The 19,076-nt window shown below is 43.8% G+C and overlaps 1 long non-coding RNA gene across 1 annotated transcript; it reads left to right on the forward strand.

The window, feature by feature from the left end:
* The first annotated feature begins 438 nt into the window (after nucleotides 1–438).
* On the forward strand, nucleotides 439–5,089 carry LOC123120574 (uncharacterized). Its single transcript, XR_006459496.1, has 3 exons — nucleotides 439–599; nucleotides 1,324–1,383; nucleotides 2,057–5,089. It is a non-coding gene; the product is annotated as an uncharacterized lncRNA (long non-coding RNA).
* The last annotated feature ends 13,987 nt before the right edge of the window (nucleotides 5,090–19,076 follow it).

Here is a 19,076-nt window from a genome sequence, read left to right on the forward strand (position 1 = left end):
TATAAATATAAATGATTTGTACCGGATAGACATATTTTTTGTGATAATGTACTATAATTCTTTTTGCATGCATTTGTTTTGAATATTCTGAGAGAAAATTATGCTATGATTTAGGTTCAACCCAGGGGCGGACGCACGTTGATGGTTGTGGGGGCAGCTACCCCCACTCGATTTTCCGTCGTCCGTTACGTTGATCCTACCGAGCAACGTGTGCCCCCACTTGGCCCATTGCTTTGCCCCCACTCAGTCCAATTTCCTTTTTATTTTCAAAGGCCCATATATTATAAATATGTTGAAAGGCTATAAGAAGCCCACCACCAAGAAACAGCCTACACTACGTCGGCCACGAACGCTACGATTATTCAATGGATCAGACCTCTAGTCCACGCACGCATATAAAAAACGAACGTATGATACGGCACCCGTGGAGCCGCCCGAAACTGCCTATCGCGCGATCGCGGCATCACGCACTCTCCGACTCGGCTCGCGGCCGGCAATCAGCGACTTGCCGTCGCCCATCTCTCACGCTTGTGCGCCGTCGCAGCCGCAACACAACCTCATCACCCATTGTGTAATTTCAGCGTTCTAATTCACATCAAGTAAGCATCATTAGGGTTCTTTCTTTTCAAAAAAAATTGTTTGTCTGCAGTTCGTTTGTAGAAACTTAGTATTATTAATTTATGTGTATAATTTACCGATTTAGATGACTAGATCAGTTTAAATGATTTTGTTATAAGATGTAATGTACTTCCTTCGTAAACAAATATAAGACCGTTTAAATCAAAATTTTAGTACTAACTTTAATCTAGACTGACAAACTCAAATTTTCATTCGGGTCGTCTATTTTTCCTAGTTCCCAGCACACTTAAACTTCGTGTACTATGTTTGAAACCTTGCCAATTCATTTGACGTTCTGCTCTTTTGGCACTTAAAGTTACTGAGAAGCTAATGGAGAGTTTTTTTTATATAAACAAACTAACAACCACTAAGATGTCTGAACTTGTTGATTTGAACAAGCTTCCTGTGCATCCATAAAAAACGAAGAAGTTTGCATACTACAACCCCAATCAACACAATGATATTAGCCTCATCCTAGGAAGATTAAGCCAATGACAATTGGGAAGATGGATCAACATATTAGCTTTGTAGAAAAAGAATTGCTAGTTTGTTTCCTAATGAAGTGGCAGTTAAACATTTTCATGAGGTGAAAATCGCCGTGGGATGAAACGAAAGGATTGTGTTAGAAGCTCTTTTTCATTTGTATAAAGGCACCCTTCGATGTTTTCATTATCCCCTTGTTTGATAATTTTTTTTTTCTTGCAGGTTGTAGGTTCGATTGTTAGACAATGTGTCAATGTTCTCTTTTGTGACTAGGAACAAGATGTAAGTCGTTTTGCTTCAAATTGTTAGTTTTTATTTCTTTTGGCAATAAATTTGGTTATCTCATGTACAATGAAGTGATTGTACCTAGGTTTTAATTTATAAGGACCGTCTGTCTTGCTAATTCATCAATATGGCCATACATTATTGCCCCCTCTCAATTTTTTTCCTGGGTCCGCCCCTGGTTCAACCCACATCGTGAACTCTACCATTATAGTGCATGTATACTGTAAGTAATCTTATTTTATGCGTATGTATGAGTGCGTGTGTCTGTAGTGTGTTAGAAAATATATATACCGTACATAATTGAATTTGCATTTTGTGTTGTTTGTACATAAAGGAAACTTTTTCTGGCGGATTTATTTGTTGGGCTTTGGCCCAACAGATTCACACAGACGTACACGACCTTCAAGTCTTCTTCTCTCGCACTCTTGGCTAAAAAAAAAATCTTCTCTCGCACTCACACCTTTGCCGTTTCTAATCCTAAAAAGACATGCTTGCTGTTTCTTGATTCCCTTTTCATTACCTTATTTCCTCTCGCTCCTCCTTCCCCCCGATGTGCTCTGGCTGTTAGCGCTAGTAATTTGTGCTGCGGATTCAATCAACAGCACCTCAGTTTTCTCTCTTGATTCCCTGCCGCGACCTTGCTCATACTCACTTACACGCACACCTGCAGCTCAACTCACTGGTGCGGCCATGGGGTGGCCGTCTACGGTGCCTGGTTTGGCTCCTATACGGCTCGTCGATCTCTCAGACCGGTCAACGATGACGGAGTGGTAGCAGGGCCCAAGGGAGAAGCGGCTCAAGGGGGGGAAGCGAGCTCGTCGATCTGGACGACGCCATTGCCGTCGGCGTCTATCCAGGTGATGTGGGTGTGGATCTTGTCTCCCGCAGACAGGTTGGATCCACCTTGATTGTGAGATGCTGACGGCGTTGTTTTCGATCGCATCGTGGCTGCCCCCGAGCGAGGCAGCCCGGCAGGTCATCTTCATCCTGGACTGGCAGCCTGATTTCGGCAGCTCATTCTTCCACTTGCAGGTCCCCCTTCTGTCTTTTCCTACCCCACTCATGTTTTTGTTTCTTATCCTTTTTCTGCATGTGTATGGGTAAACCAATATTATGCGATTAAGGTGTTGCTTGTTAGGATGTATATCTGTTTATGCTCCCCTGCCCCGTTCATATTCAACAAATTTAGTAAGTAATTAGTGTATTCGTGATTAGCCATGTCTTACTATTTAGTACTACCAAAGATAAAGTTTTTAGGAAAATAGGTGCGATTGCATCCTACATATGAACTAAAACGATGCGTGGATGTTATCACTATTGGCTTGTACTACTATAGAATAACCTTAAAATATCAGATAACACAAAGTGTCGACATTTGGCATTATCCAGCTATTTCCACCAAATGTTGATGCATGTTTCCAATACTTCTATGAGTAGTAGACCATATCCATTCTGCTATATAATGCTAGCATAGAAAAGTCAGTTTTTTATTTTGAAGATAGTTTTGCAGTGTACTATTTTTTCATCTACTTATGTTTATCTAAATAAAAGGCTAGTAGCATCTGGAAGTTTGTTTTTGTTCCTACCTTTAGAATATTTTTGTGTAGGCTATGTTCTTGACCACATCATCCTTGTTGTTAGTTCATTTGCTATAGAAAAGAAAATAACAGGTATGATCAAGTTAGTAGGCTATTACTGGCAAGTGTTTTCCCAAAGTATCTCCTTTTTCTTATGTCCCTCATGAACTCATTGAGCTTTATGTGGAACATTCGATCAACAATATCAGGTTTCTGTGATGTTCTTTGGCCTACTTCCATAAGCATAGATTGAATATCCGGCCAAGCTGTGTTGCACGTGAATGCCACAAATAGGTCTGTGTATCAAGCCCATCGACATCTTGCTATAGCATCTTGGTAGTTTTGTGCTTGTATCTGAGGTTATCTATGAAGCTGGATGGCAGTAGTATTCTCCTTCCTACCTCGTCAGCCCTTGTATCTCCTCTTTATGTTGCGTCTTGCAAGTCAGCATATAATTCTGCTCTTATGTTTCCTTGATGTTTTTTGGTCCAGTCTAGTCTGTACTACAAAATGCATGCAAGGGCATCCACATTGAACTTCCGAAGTTGCTCGTTCGTTGAGGTTCTTCTCGCCTTGTATGCATGTCCCAACGCCCTTCTAAAGTTGCTCTTTCTTCATACCAGAAAATTGCACCATACCATTCACATTTGCGTCTTGGACTTCCGAAGTTCCAAATTTCCATATCTGTCCTTTTCGATGTCCTGTTTAAGTTTCTGAATTTAGCATCAATTTGAATATTAGTATGTTCTTTTTTCCTACTAATACAACAAACTTAATAGAACTGACATATCTGGTTATTCTGCCCTTGATTTTTTCTATTGCACACTTTGTGTTACTTTTAGTCATGTACACACGCTTAACAGAATTACCAGGTTCATGAATGTCCAAATTGTAGATCTTAATTGAATTTTCTTGCTACTTACCTCGTAGTTTTACCACCTATTCTTTCCTGTGGCAGTTCAACAATGCTGATTTTGCCTCAGTCAATGCACATGATTGACATCTGTACATGATATGGTTCCCTGTGGTAATTCAACAATGCTGATTTTGCCTCCGTCTTGATTAAGCCATGTTGCATGGAAATGTGTTTTCATGTTTAAAAAAAAAGCTGATAGGTACAATCAGGAACAAATGCAACATGTTTTTGTGATTTAATATAGCACTTGGAAGGAATGGAACACATAGATATCACAATTGATGCGCAAAGACGAAGCAAGCTATAATGATGCTTCCAGTATACCATACTACAGTCGTGCAACATGTAAGGGAAGTTTAGCAATTGAATTAAGAACAGTAAGTTAAGATAGTGGATGATAATACACATAAGAATACCTTTGTGATGATTTGCTTATGGCACGCGGTTGGCATATTTGTGCAGTCTGGCACATCTCCATGTATGATCGAACGCTGTCTCTTGTTGTTGTCTTGAAGTTTCATTCTCCTTTCCTAATCCTATCTTGTTATTATTGATTGTCTGGATTCACATCAATATTATAATATATTTTTCCATGCTTAAATCAATTATGAACACAAATGTGCCTAACTGGAATTGTTGCATTATATAATTTAGGTGTAACATTTTTGTGATATCGCTTATTAAAAGTGCATGATTAGCAACGGATCACCTTGTTGGATTGTATATTTGATTGCTTTTAACTACCTTGGCAAGTTTCTCACATTATTGCAATGTGGTCCACCTTTTATTTTCATCGTTTCTTCCTGCACAATATAGAAAACATGTGTTAGAGAAGGTGATATTGTAAAATTGGTACCGAGTACTGCTGAAGGTTATGGAGATCTATGATTTTGATTAATTATTCGTCTTACAATTTTTTGTTTTGTTGTAGAAGTAAGGGAGATCAACTTCCAAGATCAGTGATTGTGGTGAAAGCTTTAATGTTAAAGTGGATGTTAAGTTTCAATCATCATGATGAAGACACATATTTGTGAGGGTCTTTTACCCTTCTGTTGTTTTTAGATGATAGTCTATATGAAACCATATATGGGTGAAGAATTAGATTGTAATTGAGGATGGCAAGTTCATGCACAATTACGATTGAAGAATCGCAAGGGAACTTGCCTGGTCTAAATTTGAAAGCTATTTGATTATGTACCTTGAGTTGAAACGTGGTGTGTACCTTTGATCATGTTCCGTGATTTTCATGGTGATTGGGAATCAAGTGGTGTAGACTCGAAGGGGAGAACTTGGAATGAGAGGAGCCATGGCAAGCTAGCATTGAAGGAGGAAGGGACTCGCGTATCTAGTACGTACCAAAAAGCTAGTTGATCAGTTCCTCCACCAGCCAGCACGCAGGAACCGCAGATTGGTCAGATTAGTCGTTAATTCTTTTGGAGGCTAGCACGCAGGAACCGCAGATTGGTCAGATTAGTCGTTAATTCTTTTGGAGGCTAGCACGTATGTGGAGAGCCCTCTAAGCAATTCTTCCGCTGGCCGTAAACGCATGCACATAAAGCAGATCAATCCATGCACGAAGGCACAAACACACGCTTCAGATTTGCAATGAAGATGTCTTGCCTTCTAATTTTTTTGACATGACTCCCCTATTATAAATTGATAATGAAAGGGTACGTGGGCTGATTTTTAAGGATGGCATTGGTGGGTAATTTCTTGAACTTTAAAGTTAATCTAACGGTTGTGATATTTAGATGTATAAAATTAAAGGTTAGATGTTTCTAATTATTGTGGTAATTTATAGCTTATTTCTATTTTTCTGGTTGACCTGTCAAACACTTTTTATATATAATAGAATAGATGTCGTTTTATTTTGTTTCGCTTGCTGTTTGAATAAAATACCAAGATCTGAAATTCTTAAATGAGAGAGTCTTCACATAGCTACATAATTATTTAACTACTTATTGATCTTCACTTATATCTTTTTGGAGTAGTTTGTCATTTATTCGTGTGCTTCACTTATATCCTATGAGTAAATGGTTGAATGATTTGAATGCATAAATATGAAATTATATATGTTTCATATGCCTATCCCGGGGGGAGTAATGACTTCACATATAAGAAGTAGAGGTGGTAAATTTATTGAAAGTTAGCAAACATTGTATTGGTCACTTGAATAATTCATGAAAGAATATTGAGGGAAGAGAGATTTCACATATAAATATGCTATCTTGGACATCTTTTGTAATTGTGAGCACTCATTAAAATATGACATGCTAAAAGGTTGATGTTGGACAAGGAAGACAACGTAATGGGTTATGTTTTCTTATATCCGAAATAAAGTATATTGTCATGGATCATTCAACATGATGAGCTTGCCTTTCCCCCTCATGCTAGCCAAATTCTTTGCACCAAGTAGAGATACTACTTGTGCTTCCGAATATCCCTTAAACTAGTTTTGCCATGAGAGTCCACCATACCTACCTATGGATTGAGTAAGATCCTTCAAGTAAGTTGTCATCGGTGCATGCAATAAAAATTGCTCTCTAAATATGTATGATATATTAGTGTGGAGAAAATAAGCTTTATACGATCTTGTGATGTGGAAGCAATAAAAGCGACGGACTGCATAATAAAGGTCCCTATCACAAGTGGCAATATAAAGTGACGTTTTTTCGCATTAAGATTTTGTGCATCCAACTATAAAAGCGCATGACAACCTCTGCTTCCCTCTGCGAAGGGCCTATCTTTTATTCTTATCTTATACCTTATGCAAGAGTCATGGTGATCTTCACCTTTCCTTTTTACATTTTATCCTTTGGCAAGCACATTGTGTTGGAAAGATCCTGATATATATATCCAATTGGATGTAAGGCATCATGAACTATTATTGTTGACATTACCCTTGAGGTAAAAAGTTGGGAGGCGAATCTATAAGCCCCTATCTTTCTCTGTGTCTGATTAAAACTTTGAACCCATAAATATCACGTGAGTGTTAGCAATTGTGAAAGACTAAATGATAGTTGAGGATGTGAAGTTTGCTGAATTAAAGCTCTGACATAGACCCTTCCTGAAAATAAGATGAATTGTAATTGTTTGATGACTAATAACACGGTTTGTTAGTTTTCAAGAAAGTTTATGATCAATACTTTAACATGTGAATAGCTTGTTACTTGATCATGAGAAGCTTTATGAGATGAGCTACTGTTATGACATATGATGATGCTAGAAAAGGTGATTGAAATTATCATTCATCAAACTTGTGCACCTGCTAGCATTCACACTTCATAAAGTATTTCTTTTATCATTTACCTACTCGAGGGCGAGCAGGAATTAAGCTTGGGGATGCTGATACGTCTCCAATGTATCTATAATTTATGAAGTATCCATGCTATTATATTATCTGTTTTGGATGTTTATGGACTTTACTAAACACTTTTATATTATTTTTGGGACTAACCTATTAACTGGAGGCCCAGCCCAAATTGTTGTTTTCTTGCCTATTTCAGTGTTTCGAAGAAAAGGAATATCAAACGGAGTCCAAACGGAATGAAACCTTCGGGAGAGTTATTTTTGGAACGGAAGCAATCCAGGAGACTTGGAGTAGACGTCAGGGAAGCTTCGAGGAAGCCATGAGGCAGGGAGGCGCGCCCTACCCCTGGGCGCGCCCCCACCCTCGTGGCTCCCCTGACCGACTTCTTTCGCCTATATATGTCCATATACCCTAAAAACATCGGGGAACAGAATAGATCGGGAGATCCGCCGCCGCAAGCCTCTGTAGCCACCAAAAACCAATCGGGACCCTGTTCCGGCACCCTGCTGGAGGGGGGGATCCCTCACTGGTGGCCATCTTCATCATCCCGGCGCTCTCCATGACGAGGAGGGAGTAGTTCACCCTCGGGGCTGAGGGTATGTACCAGTAGCTATGTGTTTGATCTCTCTCTCTCTCTCTCTCTCTCGTGTTCTTGAGATGGTACGATCTTGATGTATCGTGAGCTTTGCTATTATAGTTGGATCTTATGATGTTTCTCCCCCTCTACTCTCTTGTAATGGATTGAGTTTTTCCTTTGAAGTTATCTTATCGGATTGAGTCTTTAAGGATTTGAGAACACTTGATGTATGTCTTGCATGTGCTTATCTGTGGTGACAATGGGATATCACGTGATCTACTTGATGTATGTTTTGGTGATCAACTTGCGGGTTCCACTCGTGAACTTATGCATAGGGGTTGGCACACGTTTTCGTCTTGATTCTCCGGTAGAAACTTTGGGGCACTCTTTGAAGTTCTATGTGTTGGTTGAATAGATGAATCTGAGATTGTTTGATGCATATCGTATAATCATACCCACGGATACTTGAGGTGACATTGGAGTATCTAGGTGACATTAGGGTTTCGGTTGATTTGTGTCTTAAGGTGTTATTCTAGTACGAACTCTATGATAGATCGATCCGAAAGAATAACTTTGAGGTGGTTTCATACCCTACAATAATCTCTTCGTTTGTTCTCCACTATTAGTGACTTTGGAGTGACTCTTTGTTGCATATTGAGGGATAGTTATATGATCCAATTATGTTATTATTGTTGAGAGAACTTGTACTAGTGAAAGTATGAACCCTAGGCCTTGTTTCCTAGCATTGCAATACCGTTTACGCTCACTTTATCATTAGTTACCTTGCTGTTTTTATATTTTCAGATTAGAAAAACCTATATCTACCTTCCATATTGCACTTGTATTACCATCTCTTCGCCGAACTAGTGCACCTATACAATTTACCATTGTATTGGGTGTGTTGGGGACACAAGAGACTCTTTGTTATTTTGTTGCAGGGTTGTTTGAGAGAGACCATGTTCATCCTATGCCTCGCACGGATTGATAAACCTTAGGTCATCCACTTGAGGGAAATTTGCTACTGTCCTACAAACCTCTGCACTTGGAGGCCCAACAACGTCTACAAGAAGAAGGTTGTGTAGTAGACATCAATATCATCCAACCCATCACCGTCCAGCAAGCCTACGATAGAATTACTCACGCATGGCGGTGAGCATCATGAAATTGGTGATGGAGGAAGGTTGATGATGACGACGGCGACGGATTCCCCTCTCCAGAGCCTCGAACGGACTCTAGATCAGCCCTCCCGAGAGAGATTAGTGCTTGGCGGCGGCTCCGTATCGTAAAACGCGATGAATCCTTCTCTCTGATTTTTCTCTCCCCGAAAGTGAATATATAGAGTCGGAGTTGAGGTCGGTGGAGCTTCAGGGGCCCACGAGGCAGGGGGCGCGCCCAGGGGCGGACCCAGGAAAAAAATTGAGAGGGGGCAATAATGTATGGCCATATTGATGAATTAGCAAGACAGACAGTCCTTATAAATTAAAACCTAGGTACAATCACTTCATTGTACATGAGATAACCAAATTTATTGCCAAAAGAAATAAAAACTAACAATTTGAAGCAAAACGACTTACATCTTGTTCCTAGTCACAAAAGAGAACACTGACACATTGTCTAACAATCGAACCTACAACCTGCAAGAAAAAAATTATCAAACAAGGGGATAATGAAAACATCGAAGGGTGCCTTTATACAAATGAAAAAGAGCTTCTAACAATTCTTTCGTTTCATCCCACAGCGATTTTCACCTCATGAAAATGTTTAACTGCCACTTCATTAGGAAACAAACTAGCAATTCTTTTTCTACAAAGCTAATATGTTGATCCATCTTCCCAATTGTCATTGGCTTAATCTTCCTAGGATGAGGCTAATATCATTGTGTTGATTGGGGTTGTAGTATGCAATCTTCTTCGTTTTTGATGGATGCACAGGAAGCTTGTTCAAATCAACAAGTTCAGACATCTTAGTGGTTGTTAGTTTGTTTAGATAAAAAAACTCTCCATTAGCTTCTCAGTAACTTTAAGTGCCAAAAGAGCAGAACGTCAAATGAATTGGCAAGGTTTCAAACATAGTACACGAAGTTTAAGTGTGCTGGGCACTAGGAAAAATAGACGACCCGAATGAAAATTTGAGTTTGTCAGTCTAGATTAAAGTTGGTACTAAAATTTTGATTTAAACGGTCTTATATTTGTTTACGGAGGGAGTACATTACATCTTATAACAAAATCATTTAAACTGATCTAGTCATCTAAATCGGTAAATTATACACTTAAATTAATAATACTAAGTTTCTACAAACGAACTGCAGACAAACAAATTTTTTTGAAAAGAAAGAACCCTAATGATCTACTATATGGCTTACTTGATGTGAATTAGAACGCTGAAATTACACAATGGGTGATGAGGTTGTGTTGCGGCGGTGACGGCGCACAAGCGTGAGAGATGGGCGACGGCAAGTCGCTGATTGCCGGCCGCGAGCCGAGCCGGAGAGTGCGTGATGCCGCGATCGCGCGATAGGCAGTTTCGGGCGGCTCCACGAGTGCCGTTTCATGCGTTCGTTTTTTATATGCGTGCGTGGACTAGAGGTCTGATCCATCGAATAATCGTAGCGTTCGTGGCCGACATAGTGTAGGCTGTTTCTTGGTGGTGGGCTTCTTATAGCCTTTCAACATATTTATAATATATGGGCCTTTGAAAATAAAAAGGAAATTGGACTGAGTGGGGGCAAAGCAATGGGCCAAGTGGGGGCACACGTTGCTCGGCAGGATCAACGTAACGGACGACGGAAAATCGAGTGGGGGCAGCTGCCCCCACAACCATCAACGTGCGTCCGCCCTAAAGGCCTAGCCTATATAACAAGAGTTGATCTACCTCGAGATCGTAATGGCTAAAACCCTAAAGGCCTAGCCTGTATGACTATGATTATGATTCTTGCCTCTAAGGACTAAGCCCTCCGGTTTATATAGACACCAGAGGGGACTAGGGTTATACAAAGTCGGTTACATAGAAAGGAATCTTCATATCCGGATGCCAACCTTACCCTCCACGCCAAGGAGAGTCCCATCCGGACACGGGTGAGAGTCTTCGGTCTTGTATCTTCTCAGCCCATCAATCTGGCCCATGTCCAACAGGCCGGACGCCCGAGGACCCCTTAGTCCAGGACTCCCTCAGTAGCCCCCGAACCAGGCTTTCAATGACGATGTGTCCGGCGCGCAGATTATCTTCGGCATTGCAAGGCGGGTTCCTCCCCCGATGACTTCAAAGACCTGTATTCGGCCTTCCATTTAATGTCATACCCATCGGCTTCTGTGCATCCATAGCTTCAGCCTCCACGTGTTGAGCGAATACGAGAGGTCAGGGTATTTTTTGCATATAACACCCTGGCCATGTAAGAAAAGCGTCTATTTAAAGGGATTGGTTCTCAGATCTATTCCACATTACGCGGAAAATCCTCAGAGCTTGCTAGGAGAGACCACTCCAACATGGCTAGCAATCCCAGTTCTTCCTCTCGTCCCCACGGCCCTGAAAAAGGCGATTGGGACAGATGTTCTGTGTCCCACGGTCAGCTAGTGAAGCTACGAACACAGGGATTTCTTCCCCCCGCAGATCTAGTCCCCGTTCGAGCTGGATTGACTTCCTTCAACGGCGGGGCTCAGGCTAAGAATTTCCCCAATCCATCCAGGGGGAACGAGTGTGCTTCGTTCCCTACCTGCTAAGAGGCGTCGGATTTCCAATCCATCCGTTCCTCCGAGGAGTTCTGGAGTATTATGGCCTCCAACTTCACAATTTTACTCCTGCCTCCATCCTGCACATCGCGGGTTACGTTGCTCTTTGTGAGCTATTCCTGGGCTGTGAGGCCCATTTTGAATTATGGAGGAAACTATTTTGCCTCGTCCCTCGTAACCAAGAGGGATCAATATTCAAAGTGGGCGAAGCCGAGGTATGGCGCATCGCTGGGACCGGATACCTGTCCGGCACGCCGAAGAAGGTGTCTGAAGAGTGGCCTTCCGAGTGGTTCTATATTGAGGACGTCACCCTTCTTGACCCAGTCCGAATGGGTCTGACCGAATTCTCAAGCGCTCCGTTGAAGAAACGCCACAACTGGCGCCCTCGAAGCCTCGAGGAGGAAGACAACGCGGAAGTCCATCAATTGCTGAGCAAGATAAAGGCGCTTGCCCAGTCCAGATTATCAATAGTCGAGGTAATGGCGACTTCCATTGTATGAGGGGTTCAACCCCTCCAATACAGAGGGCTTCCCATGTGGCACTATAATGGGGAAGATGACACCTCCCGCTGCGGTCGGAAGGGTCCGGACACCCCCGCCGCTTTGGCCAAAATATTGGCCGAACTATTCAATGGGGAGAAAGAGGAATTCACACGTATCAAGTGCCGAGATGGATTTTCCATGTACAGTCCTCCTAGCTGGGTGAGTTCTAATCCTACTACTTTACTCAATCTACTCCCTGAGTCAATTTTAATGAACATTAATCCGTCCATTTGTAACAGGAATGGCGAAAGATCACCAAGGGGCTCCACAGCCCCGCCCCATAGCCAGAGGACCACAACCGGGACCTTGACCCCGGATTCGAAGAGAATCCGAACATATTCGTGGAGCTCGAGAATGGGGTGTTCTACCAGGCGAGCTATGATGGCACGGAAGTTTCTATCACCGCCGACTACCCCGGTCTTCTCCCTGCCTCACACGTAAGTAATCAGGAGACATCTCCTCTGAAAGAGCTTCCTCATTCTGCCTCACCCACCGCACTGTCTCGTGCTCCAAAGGGGAGGCGTCCGGCACGCCATGCTACATCAGAGGCAACTCCAAAGAGAGTGGTGCCCACGCTGGGCAAGCCTTCGAAGAGGAAGGCAAACAAAGACACGACCGAGCCTTCATCAATATGGCTTTGTAAATATGCTCCTTGGTAGTCACATCCAACTGTGACATTATCCACTTGTGCCTTATCAGGAAAAGCGTTCGACGGACTATGTCTGGGGGTCCTGCCGATCACACTCCCAACAGCCAGGTTCCAGACCCTGCCGTAAAGACGGGGGCTAATACGGGAGTGACGCCGGATTGTCCTTTAGCAGAGTACTCGGATGATGTATCCGTCACAAACTCGGAAGTGGAGAGCGCCATGAATCATCGGCTCCGGAGGGCCGTTCTACGCGACCCCGGTTTTACAAAAAAGGCATTCAATGCCTTCAGCTCGGCTGATGCATACATCCGAGCTGCTCGAGACAGGCTTTCCAGAGCCACAAACTAGTATTTGAAAGATATACGGGTGAGTTTACATTGTCCAAATATGATAATTATATACCAGTAGCCCCCGAGACTTGAAACAGTTGATACAACTGATTTAAGGATCATTGTATAACCAGGTGCTTACGGAGAAGAACAACCTGTTGTCTCAAGAACTGGAAAATTGTCGGACCGAGCTAAGTGCCGCTACCGGTGAACTGGAAAAATCCAAGAAGGCATCGCCTGGTAATATTCCCCTCCATCGAGAGAATATAATTATATACCAGTAATGCTAATATTGTTTCGTATCTCATGAGCGTCAGATAAACTGAAGGAGGCACTGGAAGTCGCGCAAGCGGGTGAACAAGAAGCCAAAAGGCAACGGGCCACGGGCGAACGTGTACTGACACGGGCCAAGGAGGAGAAAAACAAACTCCAGGATACCAATACCCAGCTGGGTGAAGAGCTAAAAGATGTGCAGGCCCAGCTGGCTGACTCCGTGAAGGAAAATAAGAGGCTGCGAGGCAGCATATTTAGTAAGTGTTCAAACTTTCCTTCATGTACTTCAGCGAGGAAAGGAACTAACAGAGTTATGTCTGTAGGTATGCTGACTGGCCGTCCCGAGGAAGAGATGTCCGGATCTTTGGGCGATCTGCTACAAGAGTTGTCGCAAATGCACGAGCGAGCTCGGCAGACAATTCGAAGTGTTGCCAAGGCCTTATGGCCATCCGCCTCCCCTCCAGGAAGTATGGAGGAGCTTGTACAGCTATTCAAGGGAGCGCGGTGGCGTTTTCGGTTATGGAAGATATCGACCTGCTGGGAAGGTGTGCGAGAGGCCTGGGACATGGTGAAAACATGGTATACCAAGCTTGATCCAAATCATATGGCCCGGGTCGGACCTCTAGGGTCAGATCGGAAAGAAATTCCTGTTAATTTGGTATATGACCAAGTAGAAGTAGCCACCAAATATTCCCAACAGGATTGTAAGTTAGATAGCCTGTTAGACGGTATAGAGGAGGAAATTTTTGAGTCCAAGTGACTATGTACTTTCCTTGACATGTTTGTCCCTAATCGGATTGTAAAACGATTGTCATGGCAGACCTTTTCGCTTCGACCTCTGGACCCGAAGGAGCAGAGTATTTCCGAATACCTGAGCGGCAAAATAGACCGGGGTATGCGTGGAAACCAGGCGTAGGGGTCATAGTTGCTTGAACAGACAAGTTGTATCCGGCTAGCTACGTTATATTACATTGTGATTGTAAGAAACATCTTCCAGAGAGAATAGTTCCGTTAAGGGTTCCTTTCCCTGGGTGTACATACGTTAATGTGCATGTCCGAACTGTGATTGAAAAAAATTGCAGTATACGTAACATCTGGTGGTTCATAGTGGAATGAATGTAAAAACTGTTGGAAATATGCCCTAGAGGCAATAATAAATGGTTATCATTATATTTCTTTGTTCATGGTAATTGTCTATTATTCATGCTATAATTGTATTGTCCGGAAATCGTGATACATGTGTGAATACATAGACCACAACCTGTCCCTAGTAAGCCTCTAGTTGACTAGCTCGTTGATCAACAGATAGTCACGGTTTCCTGACTATGGACATTGGATGTCATTGATAACGGGATCACATCATTAGGAGAATGATGTGATGGACAAGACCCAATCCTAAGCATAGCATAAAAGATCGTGTAGTTTCGTTTGCTAGAGCTTTTCCAATGTCAAGTATCTTTTCCTTAGACCATGAGATCGTGCAACTCCCGGATACCGTAGGAGTGCTTTGGGTGTGCCAAACGTCACAACGTAACTGGGTGACTATAAAGGTGCACTACGGGTATCTCCGAAAGTGTCTGTTGGGTTGGCACGGATCGAGACTGGGATTTGTCACTCCGTATGACGGAGAGGTATCTCTGGGCCCACTCGGTAATGCATCATCATAATGAGCTCAATGTGACTAAGGCGTTAGTCACGGGATCACGCATTGCGGTACGAGTAAAGAGACTTGCCAGTAACGAGATTGAACAAGGTATTGGGATACCGACGATCGAATCTCGGGCAAGTAACATACCGATTGACAAAGGGAATTGTATACGGGATTGATTGAATCCTCGACACCGTGGTTCATCCGATGAGATCATCGTGGAACATGTGGGAGCCAACATGGGTATCCATATCCCGCTGTTGGTTATTGACCGGAGAGGCGTCTCGGTCATGTCTGCATGTCTCCCGAACCCGTAGGGTCTACACACTTAAGGTCCGGTGACGCTAGGGTTGTAGAGATATATGTATGCGGAAACCTGAAAGTTGTTCGGAGTCCCGGATGAGATCCCGGACGTCACGAGAGGTTCCGGAATGGTCCGGAGGTGAAGAATTATATATAGGAAGTCCAGTTTCGGCCACCGGGAAAGTTTCGGGGGTTATCTGTATTGTACCGGGACCACCGGAAGGGTCCCGGGGGTCCACCGGGTGGGGCCAGCTGTCCCGGAGGGCCCCGTGGGCTGAAAGTGGAAGGGAACCAGCCCCTAGTGGGCTGGGGCGCCCCCCTTGGGCCTCCCCCCATGCGCCTAGGGTTGGGAACCCTAGGGGGGGGGAGTTCCCCCTTGCCTTGGGGGGCAAGGCACCCCTTCCCCCCCACTTGGCCGCCGCCCCCCCCTTTGGATCTGATCTCCAGGGCCGGCGCCCCCCAGGGGGCCTATATAAAGGGGGGGAGGGAGGGCAGCACACAACAGCCTTGGGCGCCTCCCTCCTCCCCTGCAACACCTCTCTCTCTCTCTCTCGTAGAAGCTCGGCGAAGCCCTGCACGAGACCCGCTACATCCACCACCACGCCGTCGTGCTGCTGGATCTCCATCAACCTCTCCTTCCCCCTTGCTGGATCAAGAAGGAGGAGACGTCGCTGCACCGTACGTGTGTTGAACGCGGAGGTGCCGTCCGTTCGGCACTCGGTCATCGGTGATTTGGATCACGGCGAGTACGACTCCGTCATCCACGTTCATTGGAACGCTTCCGCTCGCGATCTACAAGGGTACGTAGATGCACTCCCTTCCCCTCGTTGCTAGTACACTCCATAGATGCATCTTGGTGAACGTAGGAAAATTTTAAAATTATGCTACGATTCCCAACAGTGGCATCATGAGCCAGGCCTATGCGTAGTTACTATGCACGAGTAGAACACAAAGCAGTTGTGGGCGTTGAGTTTGCCAATTCTTCTTGCCGCTACTAGTCGTTTCTTGTTTCGGCGGCATTGTAGGATGAAGCGGCCCGGACCGACCTTACACGTACGCTTACGTGAGACTGGTTCCACCGACTGACATGCACAAGTTGCATAAGGTGGCTAGCGGGTGTCTGTCTCTCCTACTTTAGTCGGAACGGATTCGATGAAAAGGGTCCTTATGAAGGGTAAATAGAAATTGGCAAATCACGTTGTGGTCATACGTAGGTAAGAAACGTTCTTGCTAGAAACCTACAAACCATGTAAAAACTTGCAACAACAATTAGAGGACGTCTAACTTGTTTTTGCAGCAAGTGCTATGTGATGTGATATGGCCAGAAGATGTGATGAATGATATATGTGATGTATGAGATTGATCATATTCTTGTAATAGGAATCATGACTTGCATGTCGATGAGTATGACAACCGGCAGGAGCCATAGGAGTTGTCTTTATTATTTTGTATGACCTGCGTGTCATTAAATAAACGCCATGTAAATTACTTTACTTTATTGCTAAACGCATTAGCCATAGAAGTAGAAGTAATCGTTGGCGTGACGACTTCATGAAGACACAATGATGGAGATCATGATGATGGAGATCATGGTGTCATGCCGGTGACAAAGATGATCATGGTGCCCCGAAGATGGAGATCAAAGGAGCATGATGATATTGGCCATATCATGTCACTATTTGATTGCATGTGATGTTTATCATGTTTTTGCATCTTATTTTCTTAGAACGACGGTAGCAAGTAGGATGATCCCTTATAATAATTTCAAGAAAGTGTTCACCCTAACTGTGCACCGTTGCGAAGGTTCGTTGTTTCGAAGCACCACGTGATGATCGGGTGTGATAGATTCTAACGTTCGAATACAACGGGTGTTGACAAGCCTAGCATGTACAGACATGGCCTCAGAACACACGCAATACACTTAGGTTCACTTGACGAGCTTAGCATGTACAGACATGGCCTCGGAGCACGGAGGACCGAAAGGTCGAGCATGAGTCGTATAGAAGATACGATCAACATGGAGATGTTCACCGATCTTGACTAGTCCGTCTCACGTGATGATCGGACACGGCCTAGTCGAATTCAGATCATGTTTCACTTAGATGACTAGAGGGATGTCTATCTGAGTGGGAGTTCATTAAATAATTTGATTATATGAACTTAATTATCATGAACTTAGTCTAAATCTTTACACTATGTATTGTAGATCAAATGGCCCACGTTGTCCTCAATTTCAACGCGTTCCTAGAGAAAACCAAGCTGAAAGATGATGGCAGCAACTATACGGACTGGGTCCGGAACCTGAGGATCATCCTCATAGCAGCCAAGAAAGATTATGTCTTAGAAGCACCGCTAGGTGAAGCACCAATCCCTGAGAACCAAGACGTTATGAACGCTTGGCAGCAGCGTGCTGATGATTACTCCCTCGTTCAGTGCGGCATGCTTTACAGCTTAGAATCGGGTCTCCAAAAGCGTTTTGAGAAACATGGAGCATATGAGATGTTCGAGGAGCTGAAACTGGTTTTTCAAGCTCATGCCCGGGTCGAGAGATATGATGTCTCCGACAAGTTCTTCAGCTGTAAAATGGAGGAGAACAGTTCTGTTAGTGAGCACATACTCAGAATGTCTGGGTTGCACAACCGCTTGTCTCAGCTGGGAGTTAATCTCCCGGATGACGCGGTCATTGACAGAATCCTCCAGTCGCTTCCACCAAGCTACAAGAGCTTTGTGATGACTACAATATGCAGGGGATGGAAAAGACCATTCCCGAGGTATATTCAATGCTGAAATCAGCTGAGGTAGAGATCAGAAAAGAACATCAAGTGTTGATGGTGCATAAAACCACTAAGTTCAAGAAGGGCAAGGGTAAGAAGAACTTCAAGAAGGACGGCAAGGGAGTTGCCGCGCCCGGTAAGCCAGTTACCGGGAAGAAGTCAAAGAATGGACCCAAGCCCGAGACTGAGTGCTTTTATTGCAAGGGAAGTGGTCACTGGAAGCGGAACTGCCCCAAATACTTAGCGGACAAGAAGAAGGCCGGCAACACCCAAGGTATATGTGATATACTAGTAATTGATGTGTACCTTACCAGTACTCGTAGTAGCTCCTGGGTATTTGATACCGGTGCAGTTGCTCATATTTGTAACTCAAAACAGGAACTACGGAATAAACGGAGACTGGCGAAGGACGAGGTGACGATGCGCGTCGGGAATGGTTCCAAGGTCGATGTGATCGCCGTCGGCACGCTACCTCTGCATCTCCCTACGGGATTAGTTTTAAACCTCAATAATTGTTATTTAGTGCCAGCTTTGAGCATGAACATTGTATCTGGATCTCGTTTAATTCGAGATGGCTACTCATTTAAATCCGAGAATAATGGTTGTTCTATTTATTTGAGAGATATGTTTTATGGTCATGCCCCGCTGGTCAATGGTTTATTTTTGATGAATCTCGAACGTGATGTTACACATGTTCATAGTGTGAATACCAAAAGATGTAAAGTTGATGACGATAGTCCCACATACTTGTGGCACTGCCGCCTTGGTCACATTGGTGTCAAGCGCATGAAGAAGCTCCATGCAGATGGACTTTTGGAGTCTCTTGATTACGAGTCATTTGACACGTGCGAACCATGCCTCATGGGTAAGATGACCAAGACTCCGTTCTCCGGAACAATGGAGCGAGCAACCAACTTATTGGAAATCATACATACCGATGTGTGTGGTCCAATGAGTGTTGAGGCTCGCGGAGGATATCGTTATGTTCTCACTCTCACTGATGATTTAAGTAGATATGGGTATGTCTACCTAATGAAACACAAGTCTGAAACCTTTGAAAAGTTCAA

The sequence above is a fragment of the Triticum aestivum genome, chromosome 5D, assembly GCF_018294505.1.
Source record: "Triticum aestivum cultivar Chinese Spring chromosome 5D, IWGSC CS RefSeq v2.1, whole genome shotgun sequence".
In the NCBI taxonomy this organism is placed as follows: domain Eukaryota; kingdom Viridiplantae; phylum Streptophyta; class Magnoliopsida; order Poales; family Poaceae; genus Triticum; species Triticum aestivum.